We start from the raw sequence: 19,353 nt of genomic DNA, 5'->3' as shown, positions 1-19,353 counted from the left end.
CACTTTATCCAGAAACATGTAGCACCGAAATTGAAATTATTTCATCAAGTCAAATACATTCCGGTTTTATCAGATATTAAAACTGATCTATTACACTATGAACATCCTTATGGTAGTAAATGTTCAGTCATGATGGGGAGAAGGATCTTTATGATCCTATTAATTGTCAAAAGTCAATACCTTGTAACACGAAGTGACATTCAAATTAAAACATTAATAACCTGTAATAATTGTCATTGTATTCTAAACGAATATTAAAATTTGATATTTATTGTTATTAAAATAACCTTTGTAACTGTTGAAGAACGTGATATATTGCAGCAGAGTTGAAGTTCAAATAGGTTTATGCTGAGTTGAAGTACGACGTCAATTTCTCGTCTTTGCTGGACCAACTCTCAAAAAATAAATAAATATGTACATGTCATTGAAATTAGATTCTTCCATAATATGTTGCGTCTTGTCAGCAAAGGAGAAAAGAACGTTATTGAGAAAGCTAACAATTACACGTGCAAGACAGCCAAACTTGTTCTTAAAAGGTTAGTTCAAAACAAGTGTTATATATCATAGTTTTTTACGCTTAATGGGATGTAGTCAAATCTTTAGACAGCATTTTATTTCCAAAATTACAAGTAAAACCTGTCATTTATCTTAAAGTACTGAATACTGATAGTGTATAGTACTGTCAAATAAAGAATCAATCTTTTAGTGGTTAAAGGAGGAAGGAACTAAATATAGAAACAAAGGGAACATACCGTTAGCTAATTATCCAATGATTCGATATGATTTAAATGATTTATTTCAGTTGTATTAATGTCATTTAATTTTACTAAAACAAATTATAATTACAAGTACTGACATTAAGTTGAGTTTCTTATTACATTTTTTATGTCATCAGTCACATTCATGATATAACCATACAATTTAGGGGATTTGGAATTGAATACTCTACCTTGGTAAAGGAATAAAAATGCAAATCCGTTAAACTGTCGTTTCATCGCTATAATTTTTTCTTTGCCTCAACCACATGTTATGAAACTAATACACAATGCATATTTTCCCCAAACACAACTAAAGCTCTAATTTTACTGGTGATATATTTACTGTTCTTGAGTTTTGTTCCATAATAAATAATACAAATGTTATAATTTATCGCTTCCTCACTATATTTTTACACATGTTCTAATTCGTTTCACTTAAAAGAACATAAAATATTTATCAAATAAATAACTGGAACTCTCACATGGACCATACACTATGTTTATGTCATAAACAAGAAGCAACGCTTATCGATTACATTTTGCCTCAATCACCTGGTATGAAACGAATACATAATGCTTATTACGACCAAAAGCATATCAAATTCGAATTTGCGTGGTGTCACTTATACCGTTTTTGTGAATCAAGATCGGATTATATTATTTTTCATACAAGGTGAATTGGTTCTTATATATGTATATATAATATATTTTAGGAAGGATTTTTCTTTAAATATTGTAAATATTCAACAGATCCACTTGTCAACAGTTATATGATTGACAGGTCGCGATCGGCAGGTCGATTGTTGGAGCCCAACTATTTAAATTGTCGACCCACTGACTAAATAAGTGGATGCGGCTTTGAAATTGAGATATTTTATCGACCTACTGACCTGTCGATATAAAGACCTGTTGACTCACTTATCCAATCATTGGAGACCAATTATGTATATGCTGACCTGTCGGCCTTGTGGCGTGTCGACCAGTCGCTGTAATGTAAGGTTCGGGTCTATATTTCTAAGTAAGGATACTTTACCCACCTGCTGATTTCTGGACGTTTCGAGCTAAACCATTAAAAAAAGTTGGATCCTGAACATAGCTGATATCATACCAGAATCATCATTTAATGGCTAAGGATATAATAGGGCTCTATTTGTTTTGTTAAATGGGATATAAGAAAATGTGGTATGAGTGCCAATGAGACAACTCTTCATCAAAGTAAAAATTTATAAAAGTAAACCATTATAGGTCAAGGTACGGCCTTCAACACGGAGCATTGGCTCACACCGAACAGCAAGCTATTAAGGGCCCCATTGTTTATAAGATCGAAAGAAAGAAAAAAAATTATAGTGAGAAAATCTATAAAATATAAAAAAAAAACATATATATTAGTGAATAAAAGTCGTTAATTTTTTTCACTTCGTTTGTATTATCCTGTTAATAGTTCTGCCTTATTGAAACGCATACGATCTCCCCGAAAAGTTCGTATGTCTGATTTGAAATAATTTATAGAATCAAACTTTATTTGGACTTCGTTCTCTCTCACAAGTAACAGCTACCTATATGTCAGAAATTTCTGCTTAGTCACCGAAACAACACATTCTTATTTTGCCAAATTATTATATAATTACCTGTTTCTTTTACATATTCTGTCTTATTTGTGGTGTAATGAAATTTTTTTTAGCGATTCCAAATGAAATGATGGATTTCAATATGGTATCTTACTTTGTACTTGTTTTGGCTCTCGAACATTTTTGACCTGAGCCTTACTGATGAGTCTTATGTAGACAATACGCGCGTCTGGTGCATTAAATTGTATGCCTGGTACCTTTTGATAGCTATTATTTGTGTGTTCTTCTGTCCTGTATGATCTCCCATTTTTTGTATGTAATCCTGTCGTGCAATGTTGTCATTTAAAGTTATAGTAAACATTGCCATAAGAGCGGGAGATTTGGCTAGCCACAAAACCAGGTTCAACCCAACATTTTTTCTTAAAATGTTCTGTACCAAGTCAGGAAAATAGCAATTATTATATAATAGTTTGTTTCTGTGTGTGTTGCATTTTAGTGTTTCTGCTGTGTCGTGGTTCTCCTTTTATATTTGATGTGTTTCACTCAGTTGTAGTTGTAACCCGGATTTGTTTTTTGTTTTTTTCCTCAATCAATTGATGAATTTCGAGCAGCGGTATACTGTTGCCTTTATTTGTGGTCATGATTGGTTTATGCAATGTCCAATTTCCAACGCTGATACGCAACAATAATGCCATTTCCAGGTAAAAGTTACGGTAGATAAACTACTTGAAATACTTAAGGAATAAGGAGATAAGTAAATGTAGCTGAGGAAAAAATAAATTTGGGGTAAAATCCATTTAGATTATCTATCATCTATAAACATGCGTGAATAAAGCTTAATTAAATATAAGATTTGAAACTAAAATTTATACAAATGATATATTCTAAGAACGGATAAATTATACTTTGAAACACCATCATTTGTGACTTTCAACAAGTGGCATTCCCTGAAGATACTAAACGAATTTAAATAGTAATAAACTGTGTGTATTGATCTTCTTTTACAGTTTTTACACACACCGCCGGGCATCTTGGGAATTACGGTTTACCTTTTTCAATCTGTACGCACGTCTGAAGTTCCAAAATTAGTTTCCATTGTTTAACGTAAGTTTGCCTCAACCAATTGTCATTAGTCTTATACAAAATGCTTATTACCACCAAACACAAATTAAGCTCGAATTTGATAGACGTCACATTAACTGTTCTTGAGTTTTGTCCCTTACTAAATGAATAAATGCAATTTCGTCGTTTCCTCATTGTAACTTTACTTTGCACCAATTTCATAGGCTTAAGAATGAACATTAACGGAATTAAATAAAAACAAACAAAAACAGGCAAAATGGCATCTTCGCTAGCCAAGGGTTACGATCCACTCCCGCTCTCTCCACCCTTGGCGGATTGAGATAAATTTTCGGAGACACAGGATAAGGATTTTCACTGGTTGCAGTCGAAACTCGTTGCATCCAATCAAAAAGCGTCTATAACATGAGAATGTGTAAATGTAGAAGGTGTTTGAAAACAATTACCACGGGTTTATTGTGCAACAAGTCTTTACATCCCTAAACATACGACTATATTTAGTGACAACTTGAATGTTTTTAATCAACTAATAGAAGTTCCTGTGTTTGTTTCATGTACAAATGCATGAATGTTGATGCATATTTTCGCTTCAAGCTTTACCAAGTGTATAGAATCTAGACGCTACCGTGTGTTTTCCTCGAAATTGAAGAGTTCAAGTGCTACCATTGGTCAAGAATAATGTATTCGGAATGGGCGTGACATTGATTTTTCACAAATGTTGGCTTAATCTGCCAAGGGTGAAGAGAGCGGGAGTGGATCGTAACTCTTGGCTAGCGAAGATGGTAAAATGGATAACATTTCATTTTTTTCCAGGTTTAATATAATCTATATTCTAAATAAAATCTAAAAGTTGTGGTTTACTTTTGTAGACGAAACGCGCATCTCAATTCTGGCATCTATGATCGGTTTATTTACAACAACTGGGTCGATACCACTGCTGGTAGAGTTTTAATTCCCATGGGGTATCACCAGCCCAGTTCTCAGCACTACTGTGAATACATGAATTATCATGGATATGGTCATAATTATAAATGTAATAACTGTTTACAATTTTTTTAATTTTTTAAATAATCAGGCTTTTTACCTCAGGAATAGATTACCTTAGCAAATCGTTAGGAATTTAGGCCCGCATTGCTCTTCAACTTCGTACTTTATTTGGCCTTTTTAACTTTAATATTTTGATTCGTGCGTCACTGGTGAGTCTATTGTAGACGAATCGTGCGTCTCAATTCTGGTATTTATGATGATAAAATTGAGAATGGAAATGGGGAATGTGTCAAAGAGACAACAACCCGACCAAATAAAAAAACAACAGCAGAGGGTCACCAACAGGTCTTCAATGTAGCGAGAAATTCCCGCACCCGGAGGCGTCCTTCAGCTGGCCCCTAAACAAATATATACTAGTCCAGTGATAATGAACGCCATACTAATTTCCAAATTGTACACAAGAAACTAAAATTAAAATAATACAAGATTAACAAAGGCCAGAGGCTCCTGACTTGGGACAGGCGCAAAAATGCGGCGGGGTTAAACATGTTTGTGAGATCTCAACCCTCCCCCTATACCTCTAACCAATGTAGTAAAGTAAACGCATAACAATACGCACATTAAAATTCAGTTCAAGAGAAATCCGAGTCTGATGTCAGAAGATGTAACCAAAGAAAATAAACAAAATGACAATAATACATAAATAACAACAGACTACTAGCAGTTAACTGACATGCCAGCTCCAGACTTCAATTAAACTGACTGAAAGATTATGATTTCATCATATGAACATCAGGCACAATCCTTCCCGTTAGGGATTTAGTATCATACCATCATAACATATATGAGAAGAACATAACCCGTGTCATGCCAACAACTGTTTTTAAAATAATGTGTTTAGTTCCGATGCAAAGACCTTATCAGTGACTCAATATTAACGCCAAAATATGCAATCTTTAATGACTTGACAACAGTATCGTAATTATATCCCTTCTTAATAAGTCTATTCAAAGGTTTTGTAAGTTTCTGAGGTGAATACTGACACCTTTGTGCTTTATAAAGAATATTACCATAAAAAATTGGATGTGAAATACCTGAACGTATTAGAAGTCTGCATGTTAAGCTATATTTACGAATGATGTCTTTATACCGAAGATAAAATTTAGTAAATGTTTACCTAAGACTTATGATAAAGTTACAGTGTATAATTGTGTTAATTCATTGTTGTATTTCGAAAGCGTAGAAACATTTTAGTTTCAGTATGTTAAAATACAAAGTTTTCAAAATCCAAAACTTCAAATATAACTTTAACTATTGACGTTAGAAGGGATATCATTTAAAATGAATTGACCAAAAATGGGTTTCAAATGAAGAACATCAATAAAACAGTGTTCCTTTACTTTTTTAGTTATTGCCATTTAAATGAGAGAGAGAAAAGTTATTCTAAGCCGTGAATCAATACATCATTTTTCTCTTTTTCCAATCTGTATTTATTCAGATTTAAGGAAATAAGACATGTAAATCGAAGTTTGCTCTCTTCGTTTCATAGCGTATAATTCATGTGCTATTAAAGCATTTAGTACCGTATATAGTGTAGTTTAACCTATCCAGTGACACATACATAGTTTATTTCTATTCAAAGGAGAATGGACAGGCGGCCTGTTTTTTATTATGTTGTTTTTGTTCTAATCAAAACTGTCTTCATAAACAAAAATAAGGTTTCGCTAGCTCACACTTTATACCACAATTTCCGTCGGAGAATGCCTGTTCCAAGGCAGAAATATGGCAATTTGTTTTCACTTTTCCGTTGATTGGTAGCATTTGATTTTATCAGATTTTATGACCTTCTTCTTTTTGAATCCTCAGAACTCAGAATTATTTTTTATCTTTTCTTTTTGTCAACCATAGAACAAAAACATTTGAAGTGATAAAATTTTAAGATTTGAACAATCTTATAACACCGAGCATAACAGAAAATTCGAAGAAAAGAAAGAAAAATATCCAAGATGAAAACAAACCCGCTATGACTGGTTTTTATACCGTGCTAACTATTTTGTAGGTTCGGTAATTTTTCTCTTCATTGTTTGATATTCAACAATTGAGAATTTAAGGTTAAAGCATTGAGTTTTTCTGTTCATTGATAATGATTTTAAAGAAAGTTTGATTGCATGTAAAATGAGAATTGTATAGTTAATTAACAGAACTAGTCTTTTTTTTTTATTTTAGCTTTATTTATATTGTTGATCTACTGTCTCATTTATATATATATCATAACTATCTTGATCACTTATAGAGAAAGAGAATTGCTTCCAAGATCGCATTTTGTAATGGACTAATTTTATCAATTCTTACCCTTATTTATCGGTGGACATTCCGCTCCCATTTGAAAATACTAAACCAAAAATAAAACAGGCACGCATATTTCAAGGCTTCATTTACACATTCACGCACACAAACTACAGACTCTTCATCATATTTTTACGAAATCATTTGACAATTCGTTTTTCGAAGATGGATTTATATTAAAATATATTACCCTTACTTAAACAGTTAAAGCATATTTAAAGAGGATTGTAATATGTCGACATGCCCTGCATTTATGTTATTCATCATTTTATGAAGGCGTGTCAAATTGTCACTTTTTTTAGTTTACTTTTCTATCGGCGTACAGTGATGCTTGAAACAATGTAAAATGTCATTGTATCAACATTAAAAAAGTAAAAATATACCTTATGGTCGAAGCTGTGGAATATTAATTCAAACTAATGTTGATTTCGATCAATGAGCTTTATACCCTCGGAGAAAAAAATGATATTATTACTACACGAAATTTAGTGAAACTAACTGTACAATTACATTTAAAAAGTGGTTATGGTTTTTGTTTTCATCAGAAAATTAATTGATTTCAACATCGAAAATATTAATCAACAGCTTAACTAAAATATATTATAAACTCATATAAAAAAATATTATTATTTTGATTATGATAAAAATTCAAAATTCTGATTTTTTTTTTAAAGACAACAACGTTGTGCCAGTGTGTTTGCAATCGAGTCTTTCCTAAAATAAGAGAGGCAGGGAAGACAAACAACAATCGAATTAAAATTAAAAGACGGAAATCATGTTTCCAATTATAAATACAAGGTAGTTGAAATTTATGTAAGGTATGAAAAATCGTTTTTGTCAAATAATAATTGATCGAGACCGCAAAAATGTAATTTTTTATGATATTAAATGTAAAGTTAATTTATTTCTATCCTGCATACGAATAGAACTGGAATATCGATATATACAAGTTATTGTCGTCTTATTAAATAATGTCTCCCCTCAGACAAAAGCCAATGCCCCAAAAAGGGTTGCCTGTGGCGTTCGTTTTGTGTTGCTGGGTGTAACGGTTCGTACTCTTTGCCAGACCCTTCACAACTTTAAAATCTAATCTCAAAAGGGATTCCGGATGAAAACAATCTGAAAGGGGTCCATAGGGAACCTGATGCGAAACTATATTTCTGACAATTTCTAACTTGCTTTCATTTGCCTGTTCCAACTGCAGTCGAAATTTGTCCGATCATCTACTTACCCTTTAGTACCTATCTATTGGACAATATTTTTAAAACAAAATTGAGAAAGGAAATGGTGAATATGTCAAAGCGACAACCACCCGACCATAGAGCAAACAACAGCCGAAGGCAACCAATGGGTCTTCAATGTAGCGAGAATTCCCGCACCCGTAGGTGTCCTTCAGCTGGCCCCTAAAATATGCATAATAGTACAGTGATAATGGACGTCATACTAAACTCCGAATTATACACAAGAAACTAAAATTTAAAATCATACAAGACTAACAAAGGCCAGAGGCTCCTGACTTGGGACAGGCGCAAAATTGCGGCGGGGTTAAACATGTTTATGAGATCTCAACCCTCCCCCTATACCTCTAGCCAATGTAGAAAAGTAAAAGAATAACAATACGCACATTAAAAGTTTCTTGTCCTGAATTTGTATGAAATATAAGTCACTTAATAAGAGCCAAACAACAATCTGTCAATCAGACCTATATCAATTCGACTTTTTACATTGATATATGTCAAAAACTTTTGTTCGACGCCGGTTTGTCATTAATCTTCCAGTACATATCAGAATGATCACCTTATGTCTTTCTCTAACTGTTAATGTAGTCTTTACACTAAATCCATTGGATGTTAAATGTGTGAAGATTGATGTTTTTGCATTCCACAAAATACTGAAAACACCGTTCGTATTGTGTACGTCACTTATTAATTTATGGAGGCGAAGTATACGTCTGGTGTACCAAACTATAAGCCTTGTATCTTTGACGATTAGTTTTTATCTAATGAAAACATGTACATATGAGAAGAAAAAAAAGAACATATCTATTAAATTGTGTTTTTTGTTCTCAGACACTGAACAGTTATATCAGAAAAATCTACTTTGTAAATAACTTCTTTATTTTGCATATGAAAATAAAACAAACACAATGCTAAATCATACTCACATTTAACATTTAGTAGAATACCATCTGATGTAAGTATCATCGACTGTCTTCTTGATATACTCATTTGAAAAAGTGCGTTTAATAGTTTTCATATTGTTTCGGTCCTATAGTCAACTCAGGCAGATTAACATCCAACGCCATGTCGTCTGCTTTCCATTCAAATGTTAATTCTGGATTACCTACTGTAGATGTACACTGCAATTATGTTGTGTTTCTGATGAACCAATGCATTTCAGGTTTCGTACTCAAGTTCCGTTTACCCGTTTGATGGTGTTAATGTGCTTTGTATCACTCTGATGAGTTTGGTCCTTTTCAACTGATTGTTCTCATATCATACTGTTAAACCAATGTTCAGGGTTTTGCGGAAGGATTGGTGCTAACAAACATGTTAAATCCACCACATTATATATTTGTCTTTCCCATACCAGGAGCCTTGTGGTTGTAGTTGGTTGGTATTTATCATATTTGTTTTTCGTTCATTGCATTTTACATAAATCTAGGCCGTTAGTTTTCTTGTTTGAGTTGTTTAACATTTGTCCTTTCGGGACCATGTCTAGATTACTATGCGGTATTGGTTTGGCCGTATGGCGACCTATGACTTTTATGTCATAGTTTCATTTTACATTTGAACCATGTTAAGGGTTCGACTGACTTGAATGTATGAAATCGAATACCTCACTAGACGTGCTAGAAATAAAGGCCAAGATAGGCCAATGAACAGATGGTTCCTAAAACTTGTTAAAAGAAATTTGAAAACGTTTTTGAAAATTAACTTAGAATAGAAAAACTAATAGAGTAATTTATTTGCAATACAATAAGCAAAAAACATGACATAAGCAACGACAAATGTAAAGCTTCCGATGAGATATGTACATACAGTAAAAGGCGGGGTTAATGCCCGCGTCACACTGTGTCGATTTTTATATACGATGGACACCCGAATGCGAAAATTGTAAGTTCGTACGAAGTTGGTCCCGATCTCGTTAAAATACCAAAAAGTGACCGAAGCAAGTACGATGAATAACGAAGTCTATACGATGGTGCCGAAATTATATACGATAGCAAAAGATGGACATACGAAGGTTAACCGAAGACGGGTATTTAAGCTTCATATCTCAGCCGAAGCCTACACGTTGGACCACGAAGGCTACACGATGGATTACGAAGGCGACACGATGGATTACGATGATGGCGCGATGGCCATACGATGTCTAAAAGATACGAACAGAATTTCGACAACATATCGTTTCTGTACAAGTATGCCATGCATGGCGGGAAATCGATCTTTTTGTCTAATTCTTATAAAACTTAGTTTATTATCCCCTCGCCTACTACATGTAAGTTGCGTGTAGATAAAATTGTTATGGACACTCTAGAACCAAAATGCTCAAAACTTGGTATGGTGTTACTCGTTAAGAATATATTAAGCGCTATTGACTTTAAAGTTCAAAGGTCAAGGTCATAGTGGCAGTTGTAATACAAGGCAATATCACCCTTGTGGACACTCTAAAACCAATATGCTTCAAAAGATTTTAACCACATTTGGTATATTGTTCCTCCTTGTAATGATCTGACATTTTTAACGTTCAAGGCCAAAGGGCAAGGTCATACAGATAGAAATTGAAAATTGAAATAGCATAATACACAGGAAATTGGTTGCTCATTTTTTTACCTGCTGGTTCTAAAGACAATATTAAAGGTTTTTCCAGTTACTGAATGCTTTGGTTGATTTCTAAAAAGAGTTTATGTATCAAATATGCATATTCAATTTACCATTTTCTGCATGTGTCATATACACATATAGTGTCCATATATGTCCCCAATATGTTACATACGAGGGGATGCCACGCTCGACATTGCCTTGTTTGAACTGTAAAATGTGTGCACTAGTCTGAATAATCACCCATAATTATGCCCATGTTTACTGATCTATCTTAAAGGTAAGGTAATGGGTTCGTTGATCCCTTTTATTCAAAAAGAGCTCTTTCCAGGAGAATATCATAATAATATAGACAAAAGGAAGGATGTGGGGAAAGCAACAAATGCGGCAAAATATGACATATAAAAAACAAAATGGTTATGGAGTAAACATTCATGCGACAACAAATCAGACGATACATAAAAAATCAGAATAATGAAGAAAAAGTTGGTTTCCCTATATACGTATACCTGCAGTGTTGGTGTACGAGGCGCGTTTATGATTTTCATTATGTTACTTGATATGAAAAATTGACAAAAAATAATATTTTGCTTGTAAAAGTAAATCCTGAGCCTGTAATAGCTGCTCTTCTTGTTCTTTGAATTAATAGAACAACGCTTTCGCCTTTCTTGTTCTCATAGAATTATATGATATGAGCTCCATGTTTTGTGAAAGTCTTTTTAACTGTAGTATTAGACTGACCAGTGCATATCGCGCATGGCACTTCAAATGTGTTTTAGCGCGAAAATTAACTTACATTTAGCTGGATTTATTGCCGTCGTAGTTCCATCTTGTCGCCTTCGTACTTTTATTCGATGGCAACACGACGGGATTACAAGGACTTCACGAAGTCGTGTTGCCATCGTAAGACCTTCGGGTATCTTCGTGATTCATTCGTGTAGACATCGTAATGTCAAAACTGCCCGATGGAAACGATGGAAACACGAATGCAATACGATGTGCAAAGATGCATTCCCGGTGACATTACGATTGTAAGGATGGTGATACGAACTCAATACGAACCCTCAACATCGGACGCACCTTCGGGGATTTTTTAACATGTTAAAAAATTTAGAACCCTTCCCGAAGTTGTCCCCGAAGGTTAGAAAAAGTGGCCGATGGTTCTACGATGGTTAAAGATGGCACTACGAATAGCCCGATCTGGATACGATCAGTCCCGATTATGACAATTTCCATTATCGTGTTGCCATCGGTGTAAAAATCGGGACAGTGTGACGCGGGCATAAACATGTGTGTGAGCGCTCTATCATACCCATAACTCGAAACAGTGGTGAAACGGATCAAAATAAGAACACACTGCAAACGTCAGTTGCAATTACTTAAATATCAATAGATCGATATGAAGCAGTAAAATATAAACTAACATAAAACCATCTGCACGAGTCATCGATATAAGAGTACTCGCAATTAATGATGACTGTATTACAGAAAATTGCAACTATAAAAAACTATGTTTTCCCAGACTATAAGGTTATAGTCAGTACACACTTAACTGATCTAGTCGCAAACAGTCTGTGAAACGCATGACATTGTGCAATGCCAAAATATAAATTAACAATATGTAAGATCGTGAGTATTCAGTTATATATGATGTATAGCAATATATTTCAAGTAAACTTTGAAATAACGTAACCAACATTAATGCTATGACGTCCATAATCACTGAACTTTTCTTGCTGTATTGAAGCCCATTGATGTCCTTCGGCTGTTTTGTAGTCTTTAGTCGGGTTGTTGTTTCTTTGAATTATTCCCAACTTCCATTCTCAATTTTACTAGTCTGGCAATACAATATTTAAAGCATTAACTACAGTGTTAAACTGACAACCTTTAGGAAAAAGTTTATCCAAATGATCAGTTAGTTTACATGGATCGTATTCAATTTAACAGGCGCCATAAACATCATCACTGCAAAAATGAGGGATATCCCGTTTAAAAAGAGATTTATACCGGTAGAGCAAATATTCTAACCATATCTTTATGTATAAAAAAAACTGAACGTTTTGATTTATGTGTGGTAACGAAATCTTTGACTTAATGACTTTTAACATTAAATTAATTCAATGTTATTTAGGCTAACCTTTACAGAGTTGACCATACAATGTGATTCCTTACAAGGAAAAATACTGTTAATAAAGGGGTACAATTGGTGCCCACATGAATGCTTACATCTTGCCGGTACACTTTAATGCTAGTTTAGAATATCTCATTACCGTTAAATATACCTATACTACTTCAGTTTTTCATTACAGAAGAAGACTTTTATATGAAACTGCAGTATTGTAGAAATTCTACAATTGACATTTAGTTAATGTAAACCTATTTCTTGAAGTGAGATGGCGGCATTCTGACGCTATCTTGTTGATCGCTACGCCAAAATGCGTTGATGGTAACGCTTTTCAAGTGCGATGGATTATATCAACTACATTTTCAATGTGTTTGATGTTCCAAGTCAATTAGCGTGTTTGAAACAGTTTTCAGGTTTTTTAGATAAATACTATTAGTAAGAGTATGTAAAACAATCTGAATATGGAATATTCAATATTTGAAAAATTCTTTTGATGTTTAAGATAAATTGCTTGCTTCTGATGTTCCTTTTAATTCGGTTGACAGTTTTTTTATTTCCTCTTCATACTACGCAGACATTTTGTCTTGCAACAGGCTACCTACAGACCTCTCAAGGAGTTGGTGCAATGGTTCTTAACGTGCAAAGAGCGTGGCACTCACTTTACACGAGGCATCGGATTTAACGTCCCCTTTCTGACCGGACGTGGCTGCAAACTTGATACATCCCGCACAGCCAAACTGACGACCCATTTTGTCAAGCGTTTTACTGTCGGTCTGAAGAAGACCAAGTGACCATATTTATATTCCCCAGTCACTCTTTGGGATAGTGTCTTAAAATATTAACTGTATTTGTAGGAGGCTAAGAAACAAGTGAAATGCGAGCTTCAGCGATCTATTACTCCTATTTCGAGCCGAGTACAAATACAGCTGATATTTAAAGACGCTAAACAGTAATTGTCTGTAACCTGCAATTAATTTTGTACATTTTCTCCATCCTAATCGTTGGAATTGTTCTTTGAAAGAAATCGCCATCCCTTTAGCGCGGACCGCAATGAGGACCGCGAATTCAGCTGTGACGTCAACAGTAATTTGACATAACCGTTCTCCCGCAACAGAAGCAGGATAACGGGAGACTATAAAATTCTAGTATACGTATATCGATCGCTTCATGTTGTCTGTATACCTTTATCAGTATAGTATTAAGGTCAATGGCAGAAAAAATATTTGTAATTACATGAAAAATGCAACAATGAGATATTTGCGTTGTAACTTTCGTTTAACCACGATCATGTTTACCTCTAGTACTCTCTGTGAGTTCTCACAGATCTGACCTTTGTGCTTTTTGTGTTTATTTTAGTTTTATTTACTTTTTTCATATCGATATATAGTTTGTTTTTAATTTGAACTGTTACACCACTGTCCAACATGTTTAATCCCACCACATGCTATTATATATTTCCGAAGGCAGGAGCCTGTAATTCAGTGGATGGCGTATGATGCTGTGTATCATATTTGTTTTTCGTAAATTATTTTGTATAATAAATCAGGACGTTATTATTTTATTTTTTTTATAATTTGCTGTATGGTTTGAGTATTGATGATTGTTGAATGTCTTACGGTGGCCTATTGTCGCTTTCTTTTATGTCAATTTGTCTCTGGAAGAGAGCTGTTGTCTTATTGGCAATCACACTATATCTTTTTATTTTTAACATCGTCTCTGCGGCTGGTTTTAACAGAAATCTGATTCTGGAATGCATCAATGAGTATCGAAGACACAGCCTTGTTCAAAGTATATGGTAAACGGTAAATGAGATGTAAAAGATACCAAAGGGACAATCAAACTCATATGTCGAAAATAAACTGCCAAAGCCGTGGCAAAAAGAGAAAGAGACCAAAAGACAAACAATTTATTCAAATTACAACATAGAATACTAAGTACAGGGCAACACGAACCCCACCAAAAACCAAGGGTGATCTGATGTGCATCGGAAAGGTAAGCAGATCCTGAAAAACATGTGACACTGTGGGTTGATCATAAGAGCTATGAGTAATTCTTTAATATATATTAAATGTATTTCAAATTGTTAACATATAACCTACCATAGGAGATTAGATGGTTCCCTTGCATATAGAACTGAGAATTATTACATTCGTAATAGATATTAACATATCCTATACAAAATAAGTTAAAGTTACTAATAGGAAAACTTTTTTTTCTTATTTTTGCTCATTTCTATGCTTGGATGCCGTGATACAAGAAGTCTGAATGCAATAGCCCAGACTATGAATTATACTTTTTAGACACCATATAATTTTAATTTTTTTAAATGAATGCGAAAATAAAAAAAAGGAACAAATATATCTACATGTAGGGAGGCATTAATTTTTTTTTAATTTACATGTATTTTGCTCAGTTTTTTATATCTTGTATGAATACAATAATAGACCTGCAATTTATTCACCAAATACGTAAAACGACATTAACTAAAAGTTGAAACATACAATATCGGAGAGACAGGGGAAACCCTTGAAATTATTATTGTGCACTTTGGCCTTATTTATACAATTATTTGCCTATTGTAGGATATAATTTCATAGAGACCTATACCACGATTTAGACCACTCATCCTCAACACCTTAATTTCTGTTACATTAATAAATATTCATAATCAGTGTTCCAGCTAGGTCGTTTTCAGAGGGCGCGGCGCCCGCCCTTTTCCGAGTGGCGCCCTGTGCCCTTTTTACAGTTTCCAGGGCGCCCTGCCTTTTTTGAAGATCGATTGCATATTAATTTGCGTATTGATATGATACGCTAATTACTAAATTTTACCTGGGGAAAAGATTATGACTTTGTTTACCACCCCAAGCTAATCAATGGTTACAACTGGTGTCATAATCTGTTGTTATAGGTAATCCGTTTATCGGATGGGTCATTAATGATCATCAACATTAATTCGTTCAAATAGAATCGGTCAGTCGGCAATTATCTTTGAAGAAATGTGAAACAACTTGGGCACAATTTGCGATGTTTACCGTAGTATTATGGAAGAAACGTAATGACAGAAAGTTGGAAAACCATTATAAACTCGTTGAAGACATTGTTTTACTTGTTTTCTGTAAAATAAACAGAAAATTCAGACGTATTTGTCATTGACTGCCTTCATTTTTGATACGAAAATAACAAAATCGGACGCCATATTGTGATCATATTTACATCATATTTACGTACTGTTTATAATCCTCCAAAGAAGGAGCACACCCGAATAAAGAAAGATAACTCAATCTGATTTTTTCCCTAGCATTGAGTAACCCATTTACATATTCTAAAATGTGTCTCCATACTTCTTGCTTAAGAATATATATGTTTAGGTATTTATTTTGAGTTATGGGAAAAGTTAAAGAGGGTCTTAGTAGCAGTGTTGGTAGGGTGCCTTGGTCATCTTTTTCTGTATTCTTTATTTTTGATACTATTTTTCACTGTTGCTTTATATCCTAAAATTGTGAATTTACTGAGCACAGCTGTTTTGTGCTGAATTGCCATCAAGCACAGCAGGGGTAGAAAGGTGAAACTGGTAAAATGTGGTAGACCATAGAAACAGTATGAAACAGATCTCCTTTCAAAACATACTGCATATAAAGTTCAACTGTGCCAAGCAATGATAAAAAAACTTGACAAGTTTTTCAGCCTTAAAAGTAGAAAGATAGAGTTCTATATGGGCTAAAGATGTTGTTCTTGTATAACCTGTGATTCAACGAATAAACACAAATGTTTGATTAACATCTTTTATTAAAATATGCCCTTTTCATATTATCATATCGCGCGTTAAATGCCCTTTTTCAGGATTGGCACCCTGCCCTTTTGAAAACCTAGCTGGAACACTGATAATTATTCTCGTGGAGCGTAAATAACTTGAAAATACCTATAAACAGTGTTTTGTATTTGGAGGATATACTAAAGCAGTTTGGAACTTTTTGTGAAAAAATAGATATAAAGACCGGCATTGTAGATCAGAAGCTCCTGACTATATTACTTATAACAGACCTTGAAAACATTTTATGGGATAAACATTTGTTCACCTGTTTTCTATTGAAAGTCAGGTCGTGTGTCAAAAGGTACAGTAAGTACGTGGCATATAAATAATTATGCATGTAGTATAACTACTACTTGCATTGTACTGAATATTTTTACCGCTATTAAGGCTGTGTTTGGACCTCAAAAACTACTCCAGTTACAGACTAACCTGTGCAGTTGGAAAAGTTTTAAGACCTGGCATCCACTAGATATTATATGAGTTAAATGCATTTTGATTTTAGAAAGATGAAATCTTTTTTGGATTTTGATGGGCAATCGTTTTTCCTTTCTGCAGAAGATGTAAAAAAATACCACCTGAATTGCATTTGATACTGTCCACTCAGTTAAACCCTTTAACTCACCTATAGTTGTGTAAATATATATTGTCTGTATATTGTCTATGCCTATCAAGGATGATCAATACAATACAATATAATACCGTTGTTACCTGACAGGGGACATCTCAAAGTTGTATCCCAACTTTGTTTATTTGTACATCTTCTGCAAGAACGGGTAAAAAAATGTTCATGAAAATCCAAAAACAAGATATTATCTTTCTGAAACACAAAATACATTTAACTTGTATATATCTAGTGGATTCTAGGCCTTAACACATTTCCAACTGTATAGGATAGTTTGCACTCAGGGCAGTTTTTATGTTCCACCTACGATAGTAGAGGGGCATTTTGTTTTCTGGTCTGTGCCTCCGTGTGTCCGTCGTACCGTCTACATGCGTTCGTCCGTTCAGGTTAAAGTTTTTGGTCAAGGTAGTTTTTGATGAAGCTGAAGTCCAATCAACTTGAAACTTGAAACTTAATACACTTGTTGCTTATGAAATGATATTTCTAATTTTTAAGTCAAATTAGACTTTTGACCCCAATTCCACGGTCAACTGAACATAGAAATGAAAGTGGGAGTTTCAGGTCCAATCAACCTGAAACTTAGTACATATGTTCCCTATAGTATAATCTTTCTAATTTTAATGCCAAATTGAAAGGTCTTAGTTATTGAAATTAGATTTTTACCCAATTTCACGGTCCATGGAACTTGGAAAAGGATAGCGCGAGTGGGGAATCCGTGTACTTTGGACACATTCTTGTTAGTGTCTAAATACGGACGTTTGCATGCCCTGTTCATGGGCATTATGTTTTCTGGTATGTTCGTCCGTTTGTGTGTTCGTCCGTTCGTTCGTCTGTCCCGCTTCAGGTTAAAGTTTTTGGTGAAGTTGAATTTCAATCAACTTTAAACTTAGTATACATGTTCCTTATGATATGATCTTTTTAATTTTAATGCCATAATAGAGATTTATCCCATTTTCACGGTCCACTGAACATAGAAAATGATAATGCGGATGGGGCATCCTTGTACTAGGGACACATTTTTGTTTACCATTTTAATGATGAACCTTAACTAAAGGTTTAACATCTAGAAAAAAAAATAGTAATGGAAACGTTTTTTTACAGAATCTCAAAAGAAAATTGAAATTATGACAAGTGTGATAAAATTACTACTAGATTGAAAGCTCTGTCTGTATGGTATCATATGTCTTGAATTGAGCTCAGTTCATTGTTATGCAAAAGTTGCAGAAGCATTCTGTATAAATTAAGATTTGAAGAAAACTTAATACATGTATCTACATATGAACTGAAAGGTAGGATGGTTGAAACATATTGCACTTTCTCATTAGTTATTGTTAGTAGCTGTCAGTACACTGTTATTGCTGTAAAGTGCATGCAAAAAATGGTGACCAGATGCTAAATCAAATTACTACACATGGTATGGTAATATTATTATGATATATGGTCATATATAATGACAGGAATATCTATTTTGGTTTTTGATGTCACGTTATAGAAGGAGTGTCAAAGCTGCTAATTTGATAACGGGAAATTGTTGCCGAAAAGTGGTTTCCTGAATTGAATACAATTTTAATCTTGCAACCCTACTTGGACGCATGTTCACATATCAGACGAAGAAGATCCCTATTTTATTTTTAGTCTTTAAGTAAATTGAAAGGTCATAGTTATTGAAAATAGATTTGTACGAAAGCATATTAGCGCCACACACCTTTTTATGCCCCACGTACGATAGTAGAGGGGCATTATGTTTTCTGGTCTGTGCGTCCGTTCGTCCGTTTGTTCGTCCGTCCGTTCGTTCGTCTGTCCGTCTGATCCGCTTCAAGTTAAAGTTTTTGATGAAGTTGAAGTCTAATCAACTTGAAAAGAGGGACAAAAGATACCAAAGGGACGGTCAAACTCATAAATCTAAAACAAACTAACAACGCCATGGCTAAAAATGAAAAAGACAAACAAACAACAGCACACATGACCAACATAGAAAACTAAAGAATAAACAACACGAACCCCACCAAAAAACTATTGGTGATCTCAGGTGCTCCGGAAGGGTAAGCAGATCCTGCTAGACATGTGGCTTATGTGATAAACAAATTCGGTAAATAGTCTAATTCGGTAGGTCACATTCATGAAAGGGAAGGGTTACGACGTAAGGAACATATTCGATATCATTTGTGAAACGGTTATTCCATAACGGTCAACTTACTCGTGATGGCGTCCGTAAACTTAGTACACATGTTC

Source organism: Mytilus edulis, chromosome 2, assembly GCF_963676685.1.
Source record: "Mytilus edulis chromosome 2, xbMytEdul2.2, whole genome shotgun sequence".
NCBI lineage: Eukaryota > Metazoa > Mollusca > Bivalvia > Mytilida > Mytilidae > Mytilus > Mytilus edulis.
This window is presented reverse-complemented; position numbering follows the sequence as displayed.